Source organism: Quercus suber, unplaced genomic scaffold (assembly GCF_002906115.3).
Source record: "Quercus suber isolate HL8 unplaced genomic scaffold, Cork oak 2.0 scaffold_192, whole genome shotgun sequence".
NCBI classification, from domain to species: domain Eukaryota; kingdom Viridiplantae; phylum Streptophyta; class Magnoliopsida; order Fagales; family Fagaceae; genus Quercus; species Quercus suber.
In genome coordinates this window covers 964,422-978,827 of record NW_027069650.1, presented here as the reverse complement: position 1 = coordinate 978,827, position 14,406 = coordinate 964,422, and the positions used below count along the sequence as shown (strand labels likewise).

Sequence of the window (14,406 nt, the reverse complement as noted above, 5' to 3'; positions counted from 1 at the left end):
AAACCATCCTATTGCATCTCATCTTTTGGTTTTAAAAACCATTCTATGCATCTCATCTTTATGGTTTAAAACCCAGTTTAAGTTAATTTGGCAAAATTGGGATAAAAAATCCCTAAAATTCATGAAGTAATAGGCTATTGCAATGAGAATTGTGAAGTAATAGGCTATTATAATGAAAACATCATTGCAATAACCCAAATCATATGCTATTTAAATTTAACATTGCAATAACATGATACTTTTTTTTGCAATCTATTATAACAAGAATAATGAAATAATATCATTTTGCCATGAGATTTTTGTTCAATATAGAGTATTGCAATAACATATATACTATTCTAACAACAAAGTCATTGCGATATTAAGAGCTTATTGCAACAAATTTTTTGTTGTACAAACCGTACCTCAAACATTATTGAACCAACTCACATTGACCATTTAGTGGTTGTAGGAGATTTGCAAGACTAAGATGCTATGTGGATTATAAAAAAATCTAGTTTAAGTTAACCTAAGCTACCTAACATAATTGAGATAATAATAATAAAAAAAATAAAATAAAAACCCTTAAAAAAATGAAAAATGGAAAAAAAGGAAAAAAAATGAATAATAAAAATAGAGTATATACAAGTATAGCTAAAGAAAAAGTGTGCTGCTTATTGTTCATTTTCTTTCTCCTCTTCCTTGAGGTCTTATTGTTGAAAGTCTGATCCCCATCTTCAATTATGGTTGTAAGGTTGCCAAAACAGGTCGCATTTGAGAGCACTCTGTACTTTTTTTTCTTCATATTTTCTCTTCTTTTTCATCTTGTGTGTAAGGTTGAATTTAATCAACCATTTTGTTGGCTTTATTTCATGCCAATTTTCTTATAATTCAGCATTTAGAAACTCTGTATTTATGTGGAAATCATGTAAGGGTAGTGTGTGAGAGAGTGTGAAGAAAAGCTCAAGAGTGTGCAACTCAATAGGGCCTCGCGATTGGATCTCGCGACTGGCTCGCGGCTTGCAAGTCGCCAAAAAGAGGCACATGTGTGAAGCATGCAGAGGAGCTGAAGAGTCACGCTAGCTGTTGCATTACAGGACAAAACTCCCAGCTGGCCAGGCCATTATCTCGCGACTCAGTCAAGTCGTGAGGCTAAGTCGCCAATTCACTCTGTTTGGGAAAAACTAACCTTTCGCATTCCAAACACACATCAGTGTAAATACCTTTTAGACCCACGTATTGTAGAGAGCTTCCAAAGAGAATTTTGAGAGATAAACCCTAGAGAAAAACAAGATTGACTCATCCACAATCTTCATTCTTGCTTCTCAAAATTCCTCTACTCTCATCCTCTCTATTATTACATCCTTGAGAGGTACATTTAGCCAAATCCTTATCTCACCATACCCATATCAGTGAGAATGTTATTTAAAGCTTGGGAAGCAGTTAGGAATGGAACAATTGATATTAGATGATGTTATGGGCTATAACGGGATGCGATAAGCTAGAGAAGACAAAGATTCAGCGCAACCTCATTGGAGCAAGAAGCTTGAAGGGCTTAAATACACTGGGTAGATTAGGCTTAGAGAGTCTTCTATTGTTCATGTATCCCAACTTAATTCTCAAGTGGATTATTGACTGTTTGAAGGGCGGCGGAGAGGTTTTATGCCGAGGATTTCAGTTTCCTCTTCGATAACACATCGTTGTGTTGTCTTTGTATTTGCATCTCTCTTCTCTTAATCTTTGCCATTTAATTTCTGTTGTGGATGTGATTTTATTTGGTTTAGATTATGCTATCAATTTTGTTTTTGCTTATTTTCATATGCCGCATATACATTCTTTGATAATAAGCTTAAATTGGTAATTTGTATTTTAGGGGTCTAAACGTTCAAGGTGTTTTACACACATATTTGAACATTCAATTGGTATCAGAGCGAGTGCACTTGCTGTGATTTAATTACCTTAGTGCGATCATTGACCTCGTTTGAGATGGATCAGTCTCAATCTTTAAATGTTCCGCCATATTTTGATGGTAGCAACTATGCCTTTTGGAAAGTCCAAATAAGGGCATTCTTGTGTTTAATTGATGATACTATTTGGGATGCAGTAGATGTAGGATGGACTAGGTCAGAGACTGCTAAATCCACTTGGGATTAGGCAGCACTTGCAACAGCTAAAGCTAACAGTAAAGCTTTGAATGCTATTTTCTGTGATATTTCTCTAGATGAGTTTCACAGGATTTCTCACATAACAACTGCCAATGAGGCATATGAGATATTGGAGACAACCTATGAAGGCACGAAGATGCTAACCACTCAATTTGAATAGCTGAAAATGAGTGAAGACGTGTTATTCGACTCATTCTATAGCAAGCTGAATGATGTGGTTATTGGCAAGTTCAACTTGGGTGAGAAGACGAATGACTCAAAGATAGTGAGGAAAATCCTTTGATCATTGCCGGAGAGCTTCCGTGCAAATGTTACAACAATTGAAGAGAGTAAGGACCTTGATGATATCAAAGTTCAAGAACTAATTGGTTCACTTCAAACATATAAGTTGTCATTGCCATCATAAATGAAGAGCAAATCCCTTGCTCTTAAGACAATTAATGAGAGGGCAAAAGCTCACGACTCATCAAATGAGGATGTTGTTGATAAAGATGTGGCATATCATGTGAAGAATTTTCAAAAGTTCTTGAAGTTCAAGAAGAATGGAAAAATTGCTGAGAAATGAAAATTCCCAAGTTTCGNCAAAATTGAGATTTCCCCCTCCCTAAAAAAAAAAAAAAAAAAAGAAAAGAATTGAGCAGGTAATCAGTGGTCTCAAAAAATTGTTGTTAATAACAAGTAATAATAGTCCTTTTTTTTTTTAATAAATAAAAATACTACTAGAATAATGTTTCTGCTTTTTAGTTTTTTCCTCTCTTATTTGATGAGTTTTAGTTGTTTAATTAAAGAGTAGGTTTTTAAACCTTTTTTATTTCATAAAAAAAAAAAATTTCTCTCGGAGATTTTATTATTATTATTTGGGACTAAATTTTTTGTTGTTATTGTTAAGTTTCAAATTGTTTGTCAATGTTTGATTTAGATATTTTTGAGCTCTCATCCCTCCTGTACGTTTATAATGCATGTTCTTGGATTACAACAAATATTTATCACAATAAAATACCAACGGTAAAAAGAAGAAAAGATCCCACCACGTGGGCTTTAGCTCCAAGCAAACGGAGAGGAATTTCAAGTAACACCAATCACCAGTCAACATGAAGCTCTCTTCATTAAGAAATTTCATCAAAATTGGAGTTGAATTTGATTTCGGCTTGAAAGTATCTGGTTTTGTAGAAAATTTCTCTAAAATTTTCTTGTCTCGTACACAGCAACTTTAGTACTACAAAATTTTCAATGAAGATAGCACAACTGTAACAAGCAGATCGGAATTGAATATTAATAAAAATATGAAAACATAAATGGATGTGATAATTCAAATGAAATCCTAAAAACTTAATTGCTGAGAAATATTTGATATACAAAAAGAAATCTAACCATCACGGAAGAACCACAATAAAATAGAGCTAAAATTTGAAGATACACAAAGCTATGCAGTAAAATATGTTAAATGAATATGAATGAATGGTTTGACATAAAACTCTTTGGATATCATTAACCCAGGAATAAGCTAAGTAGAGAACAAATCATGAATAGTTAGTGTGCATTTAGATACCGTTTATTTTGTTGAAAACTGAAAACAATAAAAAATCATTTTTTGGTTACTGTTCACTTTTAAAATTACTATTCATAAGCCTAAATGCACTGTTCATGTCCCATGAACAGTGCACCAGGCGCTGGAATTATTAATAAATAAATAAAAAAAAAAGGCGTCTGCGTGAAAACATAGACGCAATCCAAACAAAGCTTTAGTCAACTTCAAAGCGAAACAGCTAACAAGAGGTTTGAGAGAACATACCAGTTTTAAATGATTTTGACCTTAGAACAGGATGTATCAAAGGTTTATCTTAATCAAAGGAACATGGAAATCATAGACCCTTTTGTGCTAAACTACATGACCTCTGATTGGGACAATGAAAGATCATTGGTATTTGTTAACACAATGAGCCAATTACACCATAAGCAGATATTGCGGCTTCTTGCAAATGTATAGCTCATATATGAATGATAGGTTCTCCAGTTACTGTAGAAGATATTCTCACTATTTGGTTAGGTGATTTTCAAAAATGTTAGTATAGTGTGTTCAAGTAGATATAGAGGAGATAAAAGATTAGGCCATCCACGTATATAATAGCCTATTTTTCACTATTGACATGTAATTGACTAGAGAGAAGACAGATACTTTTACTTTTCCTTTTATATTACAAGAGAATTTCTCCCAAGTGCGATATTTTAATTGTGTTGTTGTTGGTAAAGTAAAAGAACTAGTTTATGTAGGATGCTTAAACCATGATGGCATGATTGGAATTACCTTGGAGAAGCTTCAAAGAGGGACTGGTAGGAGTTTTTAGTATTGTCACCATATCTTTGCATGCAGTCAAGTAGAGCCATTGCCATAGTGTATATATGCCATCAGATATATGTTGGTTTTGTTGCTCCTTTTATCTCTTATAGCAGAGAAATTTAAGACAGACGAATGATGCTCAAGCATTGGCTTATGGATTCTTGCATGGTTCTAGAATACATGCATTTGTGCACATAAGCATATATCTGAACTTCATAGTTGTTTCCTGGATGCAATTAGCAGGCATAGTGGGTCCTCAAATAAACATATGAATCAGACGTGATAGCTAGTGGTGGATATATAGAGAGACTGAGAAAGCATAAGGTTCTAGCTTTTCATTTTTAAAATGAAATCAGAATATGACAAAAGCATATACAAAATGCTGTTTCTTAATATTTGATAAGAGCCATTATTATTAGAAAACTAACAAGTCAAAACATTATAGTGAAGACAATGCAAAAGTAACAAGTAGACCTGAATTTCCTATGTAAAATAAAACCAAAAAAACTAGAGGGAATAGTTTGAAACAAAAATTTGAAGCTAATATGCTATGCAGCAGAAAATGTTGCAGCACATAGAGAAACAAGTTTAACACAAAAATTGAAGGGAATCTGCTTTAAAATAAGTGGATAAGAAACATAGTAAATTAATTTTTAAAAGAACTAGTTTATTCCAGAATGAAATGTTGGAAAAAAAAAAAAAAACGGACCTTTGAGAGGAAATACGAATTTAAGATTATTTTTGTTAGAAATACTGAATAATTGTATTGTATTTCTTAATTGAAGGAATATACATGCGATGCCTTTATATAGGAGGCATATGTGTGTGGTATAAGTAAGCATATGTGTGCGGTACAAGTAAAGTGTAGTACAAGTACAAGTGTGTTGTACGAGTAAACTAGCTGGGCCTAAAGCCCATAACATAATATACATTAACAGCCTCCCTCAAACTCAAGGTGGATGTGAGACCAGCTTGAGGTTGTCAACCAAATCACGAGTGTGTCCTTTAGGAAGTGCCTTGGTGAAGATATTTGCAAGTTGATCTTTGGAGGAGACGGAGAAAAGCTTGAGAGTACCATGGACAAGATGAGAACGGATAAAATGACAATCAATCTCGATGTGTTTAGTCCGTTCATGGAAGACGTCATTGTGAGCAATATGAATGGCACTCTGGTTGTCACAATAAAGGGGAGTAGCAGAGGATGTGGACACACCCAAATCCTTAAGAAGCCATCGTAGCCAAAGGAGCTCAGATGTGGTGTCAGCAAGAGCACGATATTCTGCTTCAGTACTGGAGCGGGCCTCGAAAGTTTATTTCTTACTTCGCCAAGAAATCAAAGAAGAACCAAGGAGAAAGCAATAATTTGTAGTGGACCTGGATCAGTGGGATCTCCTACCCAATCAGCATTAGAGAATGCACGGAGTACAAGAGGAGACTGAGCTGAGTAGAAAAGGCCATGGAAGAGAGTGCCCTTCAAGTATCGTAGAATGCGCAAAACAGCAGCATAGTGAGTCAATCGTGCAGCAGACAGATACTGGCTCACCTGATGAACAACATAAGAAATGTCTGGACGAGTAACTGTGAGATAAACTAGGCTGCCAACCAATCGTCTGTAAAGAGAGGGATTAGACAATGGTTTCCCCCCCGAGGGTGTCAGATGCGCATTAAGTTCAACAGGAGTATCAACAATCTTGCTGTCAGTGAGTCTAGCTTGAGATAAAAGGTCAGATGCATACTTGGCTTGAGTAATATAAAGACCATCTATGGAACGAGTGATCTTAAGACCCAAGAAATAGCTGAGATGTCCAAGGTCTTTCATCTCAAACTGTTGACTAAGAAAATCCTTGAGTTCTTGAATGCCACTGAGGTCATCACCAGTTATGATCATATCATCCACATATAGGAGAAGTAAAATGGTGCCTTTATCATTGCGACGAAGAAATAAGGCAGAATCATAAGGACTGACAGTGTAACCCAAGCGAAAGATGGTAGAGCTGAACTTGGCAAACCAAGCTCGTGAAGCTTGTTTAAGGCCATAAATTGCACGTCGAAGGCGACAAACCTTGTTTGTTTCAACAGAAAAACTAGGAGGAGGTTGCATATAGACTTCTTCATGCAGATCCCCATTAAGGAAGATATTTTTAACATCCATCTGAAAAAGATCCCATTTACTAGTAGTGGCAACAGCTAAGAGGGCACGAATAGAGGAAATACGGGCAACTGGAGCAAAAGTCTCTTCATAATCAATCCCATACTCCTGTGTAAAACCTTTTGCAACAAGACGAGCCTTGTAGTGCTCGATGGACCCATCAGAGCGAGTCTTGATCTTATAGATCCACTTACAACCAACCACAGACTGACCAAGAGGGAGAGTAACCAGATCTCAAGTATGGTTTTTGGTTAATGCATCAATTTCCTCTTTCATTGCAATCTACCATAAAGGGTCAGTAAAGGCCTCACGATAGGTTTGAGGTTCATGGAGTGTAGTAAGGGCAGTGTAACAATCATAGTCAAGTAAATGTGTAGCAATGGATCTTACCTGGGTTGAGTGGCGAGGTGGAACGTCTTGTGGAGGATCTTCAGGCGGAGTAGGAGTAGGGGACCTAGGCTCAAGGTGGGGTAGCTCGTCATCAACCTGTTCATCTATAACCTGTCTAGGAGAATCATCAAAAATATCTGGAGATTGAATAGAGAAGTCCAAAGGAGGATTAAGAGTATCTGTAGAAGGAACATGAGACTCATCTGGAAAGATTTCTAAAACAGGAGAGTTAGTTAGGGAAGAATGAAAGTGAGAGAGTTCAACAAACAAGCGGTGTTCCCAAAAGACAACATTACGGGAAACACGAAGACGATGAGAGACAGGATCATAGCACCGATACCCTTTTTGAGTTTCACCATAACCAAGGAAACAACAAAGTCTAGACCGAGGCTCAAGTTTGTTGTGCTCGTGAGGCTGAAGAAGAACGAAACAAGCAGATCCGAAGGAGCGAAGGTAATGATAATCAGGGGGTGACCCAAAAAGGCGCTCATACGGAGTCTGATTATGGATAACAGTGCTTGGAATGCGATTAATGGCATGAACAGCATGAAGAGCGGCTTCACCCCAAAATGGGGCAGGAGCTTTGGCAGAAAGAAGAAGAGCACGGACAGTATCAAGAATATGACGAAATTTTCTTTCGGCTCGACCATTTTGTTGAGAGGTGCCTGGACAAGTTAGATGATGTACAGTGCCATAGGAATGTAATAGAGCTTGAAAAGCATATTGAGTATATTCAAGAGCATTATCAAAACGAAAAGTTTTGATATGTTTGGAGAATTGTGTTTCAACCATTTTTGCAAAGTTACTGTATATTGGTAAGATTTCAGAACGAGATTTCATAGGAAAGATCCAACTATAATGAGAATAATCATCAATAAAAACAACAAAATAACGAGATCCACTAATACTAGTAACAGGAGAAGGTCCCCAAACATCAGAATGAATTAACTCAAAAATACTATTAGAGATAGATTCACTATTATTGAAAGGTAAAGTTGGCTGTTTTCCTAATTGGCATGAAGTACAATCAAAATTGTCTTTGGACACAGAACCCAACAGACTCTTAGAAGCTAACTGTTGTACCCGAGTAGATGAGGCATGACTAAGACGAGAATGCCAAAGTGCGAGAAAAGGTAAGGAAGAAACTGCAGTAGCTGCAGTAGCAACAGAGACAGGAGCAACAGGTGGAAGATGAAGATTGTCCACGGGAAACATACGCCCAACCCTAGGACCGGTCCCAAACTTTTGCCCCGTCCTCAGATCCTGCACAATACACCCAGAATAGTAAAAAATAAGGCGATATCCTAGTTCAGCTAATTGTTCCACAGAGCACAAATTATAGGATAGGTCAGGTACATGGAAGATCCTAGGAACAGAGAGGTTAGAGGTCGAAACAAAACCTAGACTATTCCCATGCATGGTGGAACCATCAGCTATATGAATATTAAGAGGATGTGGTGCATGGTCAAGTTTGGAGAATAAGGATGAGTGAGGTGTCATGTGATTGCAACAGGCAGAATCAAAAAGCCAAGTTTGAGACTTACTGGGCAGAACTGAGAGAGCAGCGAAAAGAGATGCATTACCAGCCATACGAACAGCCTGAGCTATGATCTCTTGTAGTTCAGTGGGGGAGAGGTTGATAGTGGATCCAGAAGACTGGGACTTAGCTAAAATGGAAGGCATTGGCGGAGTAGGCTCAGTATTAGCAACAGCAGTAGTAGATTTGTTGCGACGGTAACAAGTCTCAATGGTGTGGCCAGGACGCTTGCAATAATTGCAGAACTTCTTGTTGGTCTACTTGTGACGATTGCTAGAGACAGAGGAATCACCTGATTGCTGAGGTTGCTTAATGAAAGGAGCAGAAGGAGAAATAGCCAAAACATTGAACTTATTCTGGGCTTGAAGGGTTGCAAGCCGAGCTTCTTCTCTAACCAACTCGTTTACAGCATTATCAAGAGAGGGAGGAGGACTGCAATTAAGAAGCTGACCTCGGATGGGCTTAAAGTCCTTGTGAAGTGACATCAGGAATTCATAGAAACGAAATTCATCTCTAACTGTAGTATATTGCTGAGCATCTTTTGAGCATGCCCAAATTGGATCAGAAATGTCAATTTGGTCCCAAATGAAGCGAAGCTGATCATAATAGTCATTGATGGATTGCCCTGGTTCTTGTCGAAGTTGATGAAATTCAACTATCAACTGATATTTCATGGATCCGTGAGTAGTGGAGTACCTTTTGCCCAACATATCCCATGCTGATTTTGCATCATCAAAGCTGCCCAACAGATTGGAGATGGAGGGAATGGAAGTGTTCCGAATCCATGTGAGGATTATGTGGTTGTGACTATCCCATTCAATCATGCGACCAAGGAAGGCAGCATCTTCTTCACTTGCTCCCTTGACAGGAATGGTAATTGTACCAGTACAGTAATGCCAGAGCATGCGACCCTTAAGAAAACTGCGCATAGCTTGAGACCAAGATAAGTAATTCTTGTTCCCCTCCAATACAGTATTGATGGGGAGAGGAAGAAAAACAGCCTTTTTATCCATTTAGAAACACAATATGCCAAAATAAAAAGCAAAAATGAAATCTACGCGAAAAACTGGGTAAGGAGTCAAAAAGTCAACCATGTAGAAAAGTCAACGGTCAAAGTCAACCCTCGGTCAAAGTCAACAATGGTCAACGATGACGTCAGTTGTGGTGGGTGACGTCAGCAGATGAGTGGATGATGACGTCAGCCCTAGGTGACGTGGCAGGATGACGTCAACAGGACCTGAGGGAGGCGCGTGAGGGCGCGTGACTGAGGTGCGTCTTTTTCAGGCGGCACGTGAGAGCGCATGCAGGCTCCGATGCTTGCGAGACTTCCACGAATGCGTAGATCGAGGCGAGACGATCACGGTGGTATCCGCAAAAACGTTATCGGAGCAAGATGCATGGCGGAGACGGTGATTGCAGTGGTCTGCGTGGTGCGGGACTCCTCAACGACGGCGGTTGCAGTTCCGGAACCCGAGGACAACAGCTGAGAGACGTCGAAGGTTCAACGGTGAATGGCTGCAGCGGCTGTTGTGACGGCGGAAGCGATAAGGGTGGAGTAACACCAAGAGAGACAAGACTGCTAAAAGAAAGGACAGAAACCATGGCCACAAGAAGGTGGCTCTGATACCATGTTAGAAATACTAAATAACTGTATTGTATTTCTTAATTGAAGGAATATACATGCGATGTCTTTATATAGGAGGCATATGTGTGTGGTACAAGTAAGCATATGTGTGCGGTACAAGTAAAGTGTAGTACAAGTACAAGTGTGCTATACAAGTAAACTAGCTGGGCCTAAAGCCCATAACATAATATACATTAACAATTTTGAGCTTAGAATAGGAATCAGATGTTTATTCGGATATTTGGGACCACTCTGTGCTGAAGTGCATGACTACTTTAATTGGGATACGAGGGATGACCAAAATCTATATATAGTATACTGTATACAAACAAAAAATTAACTACTAATAATAATAATAATAATAATAATAATAATATGAAATGGAAAGAAGGAAAAAGAATCAAAAGGAATCATATTAGGTTTTGTTAGAAGAGAGAAATCAAATGAAAAGAAGAAGAGATTCCTACAACTCACAAATTTCAATGAAAAAATTAGATTGGAAATTTGGAACCAATTCAAACTTCAGTTCTTCATTTAGCTTTTCATGGAAAGAGAATGCACCACCTGCTTTGCCGCTAGGTAGTAGCACTCTTGTTCCTAAACTTCAGTTCTTGAAGAGATAAAAAGTTACCCCGGCACCAAACAACCGTGAAGCATCCTTGACATTGGAAAAGTATCTGTTGATAAAAAAGAAATTACTGGTGACAGTTACATGAAAAAAATTGTCTAGTGCTGCTAACTACGGGTTACAAAAATCATAGACATAAAGAATACAGTATCATAATCAAATATAAATTAAACAAAATAGAGGTAGAAAATAATAAAAATAAGTTTATTCTATTTCTTTAATAATATTAAATAATTAGTTTATTTCTCTATTTCTCAAAAAAAAAAAAAAATGGAGAAAGAGATTGTTCAGATCATATAAAAAATAAATACATTATCAACTATTATATTCAATCATTGATATCATATGATATATTAATAGTAATCCTAATTACCTAATCTCTGCATCAGCTCTCAAGAAGCTTAACAATTGTTACTATTCTTAATTCCTACATTTTGATTTTGTAATGACTCTTGCATGTACAATAAAATAAACAAAAAAGGTGGCTCTTTTGGTTATATCAGAGGCTATATATAAAATTGGATCTATATAGTGGTAGACATCAAATTATGTAAACCATTTATTTAGGCAAGATAATATAAAACCAATAGCTTGAAAGACATGTTACCAAAATAAAATATATGCATGAAAGACATGACTCTATTTATTTGCAAACAGATAGATGCAACAAGAGGAGGAGAGCTAGGGATGAAGCTAGGACTTGGAGTTAGGGGGGCAACTATGCTGCTAGTTGTGTGCAGTGGCTCTAGCTTTTGAGTCTACTGCTTTACTACTAAGGATTTTTGTTTAAAATTTTTTAAATGACCAAGTTGTTTGTTTTGGGTAAATAGATTGATTGTGCTTAATTTTTTTTAGTTTTATTATTGGTGATTTTTATTGTTGGGCTAATTCTTTTGGGCTTGTATATTTTATTTTAGATTTAATTAATCTATTAATTTTTTTACGTCCTTTAAAAGGTGGAAAATGCTAAAACTACAAAATTTTTACAAATTACTAATGTAGTGAGTGGTTATTGATAAGTAAAAAGTTATGCAAGTGTAGGAACCAATAATAATTTGCTACCTCAATAGTTTGTATAAATGTTGTAAAAATGTTTGTGGCTATAACATTACTCTCAAAAGAATTAATGGCATTATTAAGAGGAGCAAAGTGTAATTTTCTTGAACAAAATTACTAAAATTAGTACCTATTAATATAGTAATTTTTTTTTTTTTTTTAAATTTAGGGGGGGTGGGGCATTGCCCCCCCTAGTCCAATAACAGCTCCGTCTGGAGAGCTAAACTTTGGGAATTCGGAAGAGTAGGATAAAGAAAAGAAGTAATAGTAAAGAAACTTATTGTTAATTTTTAAAACCAGTGCAGACATTAATTTTATGTAGTTAGAAAGAAGTAATTATAACTCCAATTTGCTAATACAATATATATATATATATATATAAAGAAATTGCAGTTGCATTCAAATTTGATGGCTTGACTGGTATTTGACTCTTTAAATTAATTAAACAACACCAGTAATTTACGTTACATATATGTAATTGTATTGACTAGACTAGTGTTTTCAGTAGAATTATTCATGTGAAAACGAAAGTTTGTAATGGTCGATCCAAGTGTTTTTCTTTATTCTCTCCCTCTATAATAGCTAAATGCCAACGAGCGTGAAACTTTGCTAAATTTTTTTCCCAATCTCAATTATTAAAACAAGCAGCCACCAATGTACCACTTTGCAGAGAGAAGATGGTTATTTATTTTTGGAAAATTCTTCTTTTACATTGTGCGGTACATTGTAAATTTACATTGTAAACACACAAAAAGTGACAAATGTTGTACACATTTGCAAAAGGTGGTAAATACTAAATATTGTATAGCTTTTTGCAAATGTGTATAACATTTGCTACTTTTTGTGTGTTACACATAGCAAATATAATGTAAAAATATAAAGGTCCTTTATTTTTTATTTGTATTTCTAAAATTGGGTTCCAGACTTGAAAATTATGATATGTGGACAACTGGACATTAGAACTTAGTGAATGCCATAGTCGTTGAGCCTAACATGTTACGCGCCTATCATTTTTGAATTCTATAAGGTTATATTCATATCTATCTTGAAAATTTTAGAAGATTTCCAACTATAATTAATATGGCAGCCTGCAAGGACTCTGTTACCATAAACGTCTACCAGTATGATCTTCCCATTTGCCAGCGAAAAAGGAATTCCTATACAAACATAACAGATTTTAACTGTGGGTCAAAACACTAGAAACCATAGTTAGTAAAGTACGCATAATATATCTCATATTGTACATGCATATGTTTTTTTTTTTTTTAATAAAACTCCCATTTGCCATAGAAAAAAAAAAAAAAAAAAAAAAAAAACTCCGAAAAATACACGTTTTTTATAATTAAACATATTGAACACGTACTAAATGTTTTCTGTATTATATTTGTACTAAATGTTTTATCTAACATTTTATACAGTTGAAGTAAGGACTAAGGAACCACGGCATAACTTCCTATTTGCCAATAGAAATGTTAATATTTGTCTATAATTTGAATTATTAGATTTTATTTCCATATAATAATAAAAAAATAACATGATTTGAAATTGATAATTGTAAGGAAAAAAAATAACGATTTTTGCCCCACCCCACCTCTTCTTGAACTTGATAATTGTACGGAACTTGTGATACTCTCTAAGGAATTTGAATGTTTCAAATGGAAGAATTTTTCCAACCCACCATAAATACTTCACTCCTCTATTGACTCTCACCTACCAAGCTAAAGATAGGGTTGTGCACTGAGAAAAGATTCCTTCAAATGAGTGTTCATATGTATTGTCCTTGTTTTAAAACTTATTACTTTTTTAAGAACAAAGTTTGTGTTGTTAATTTCACTTTTTAATTTTCTGTTTTGGCAGTGGTTTGAACCTGATAAATGCAATATTCAATGCTATCTCCTTTGGTTGAGTTAATAAACTATTTTTTCAACCATAAAAAAAATAAAAATAAATAAGTAAATAAAAGGAGAAAAAAGAAGAAGAAGAAGTCAATAGCATAAAGACGTGTCAAAGAGGCAAAGGGAACTTACTAAATTAGGAGTAGCTTGCAGCTAGGTAGATGCAGTCAATGTTGGGAAGAATAAGAGAAAGAGAATTGGAAAAGTAGTAGTCCGCGATCAGTAGATTAACAGCAGTCAGCAGTGGATGTGAAGGAAGATCTAAAACCAACAATGAAAAGAGGAACAATATATTCATATCTAAATCAAAAATGAAAAAGATAAAAAATAATTATAAAATAGGAAGAACAAAGAGGCAACCAGTCTCAGGATGTAATTGAAACTCACCAGAGATGAGAATGGAAGGGGCACGTTATCTCTCTCTCTCTCTCTCTCTCTTTCTCTCTCTCTCTCTATAGAAGAGCTCTGTATTTTCAGTTCTGTTGTTCCTGGCAGCACAAAATTCTTTCATGGTTCATGACTCATGACAGATGGACAAACTACAATTCTTATTTCTTAATTAATCCACCAAATCCACAATTTCCTAACACTAAATATTCATTTCAGTCTTTATTTCTTTTTATTCATTTTAGTCTTAATTGCCAG

At 35.8% G+C, this 14,406-nt stretch overlaps 2 long non-coding RNA genes across 3 annotated transcripts; both read right to left on the bottom strand.

Moving 5' to 3' along the window:
* Positions 1-3,110: 3,110 nt before the first annotated feature.
* LOC136069832 (uncharacterized) lies at positions 3,111-11,063 on the bottom strand. 2 transcript variants are annotated; one of them, XR_010631047.1, is made up of 3 exons: positions 10,747-11,063; positions 4,450-4,708; positions 3,111-3,389 (listed from the first exon to the last, which is right to left on the bottom strand). It is a non-coding gene; the product is annotated as an uncharacterized LOC136069832 (long non-coding RNA). The 2 variants fall into 2 exon arrangements; XR_010631046.1 differs by having other exon boundaries at positions 10,657-11,062.
* Positions 11,064-12,816: 1,753 nt separating this feature from the next.
* On the bottom strand, positions 12,817-14,009 carry LOC136069831 (uncharacterized). The gene is made up of 2 exons (XR_010631045.1): positions 13,894-14,009; positions 12,817-13,023 (listed from the first exon to the last, which is right to left on the bottom strand). It is a non-coding gene; the product is annotated as an uncharacterized LOC136069831 (long non-coding RNA).
* Between the last annotated feature and the right edge of the window lie 397 nt (positions 14,010-14,406).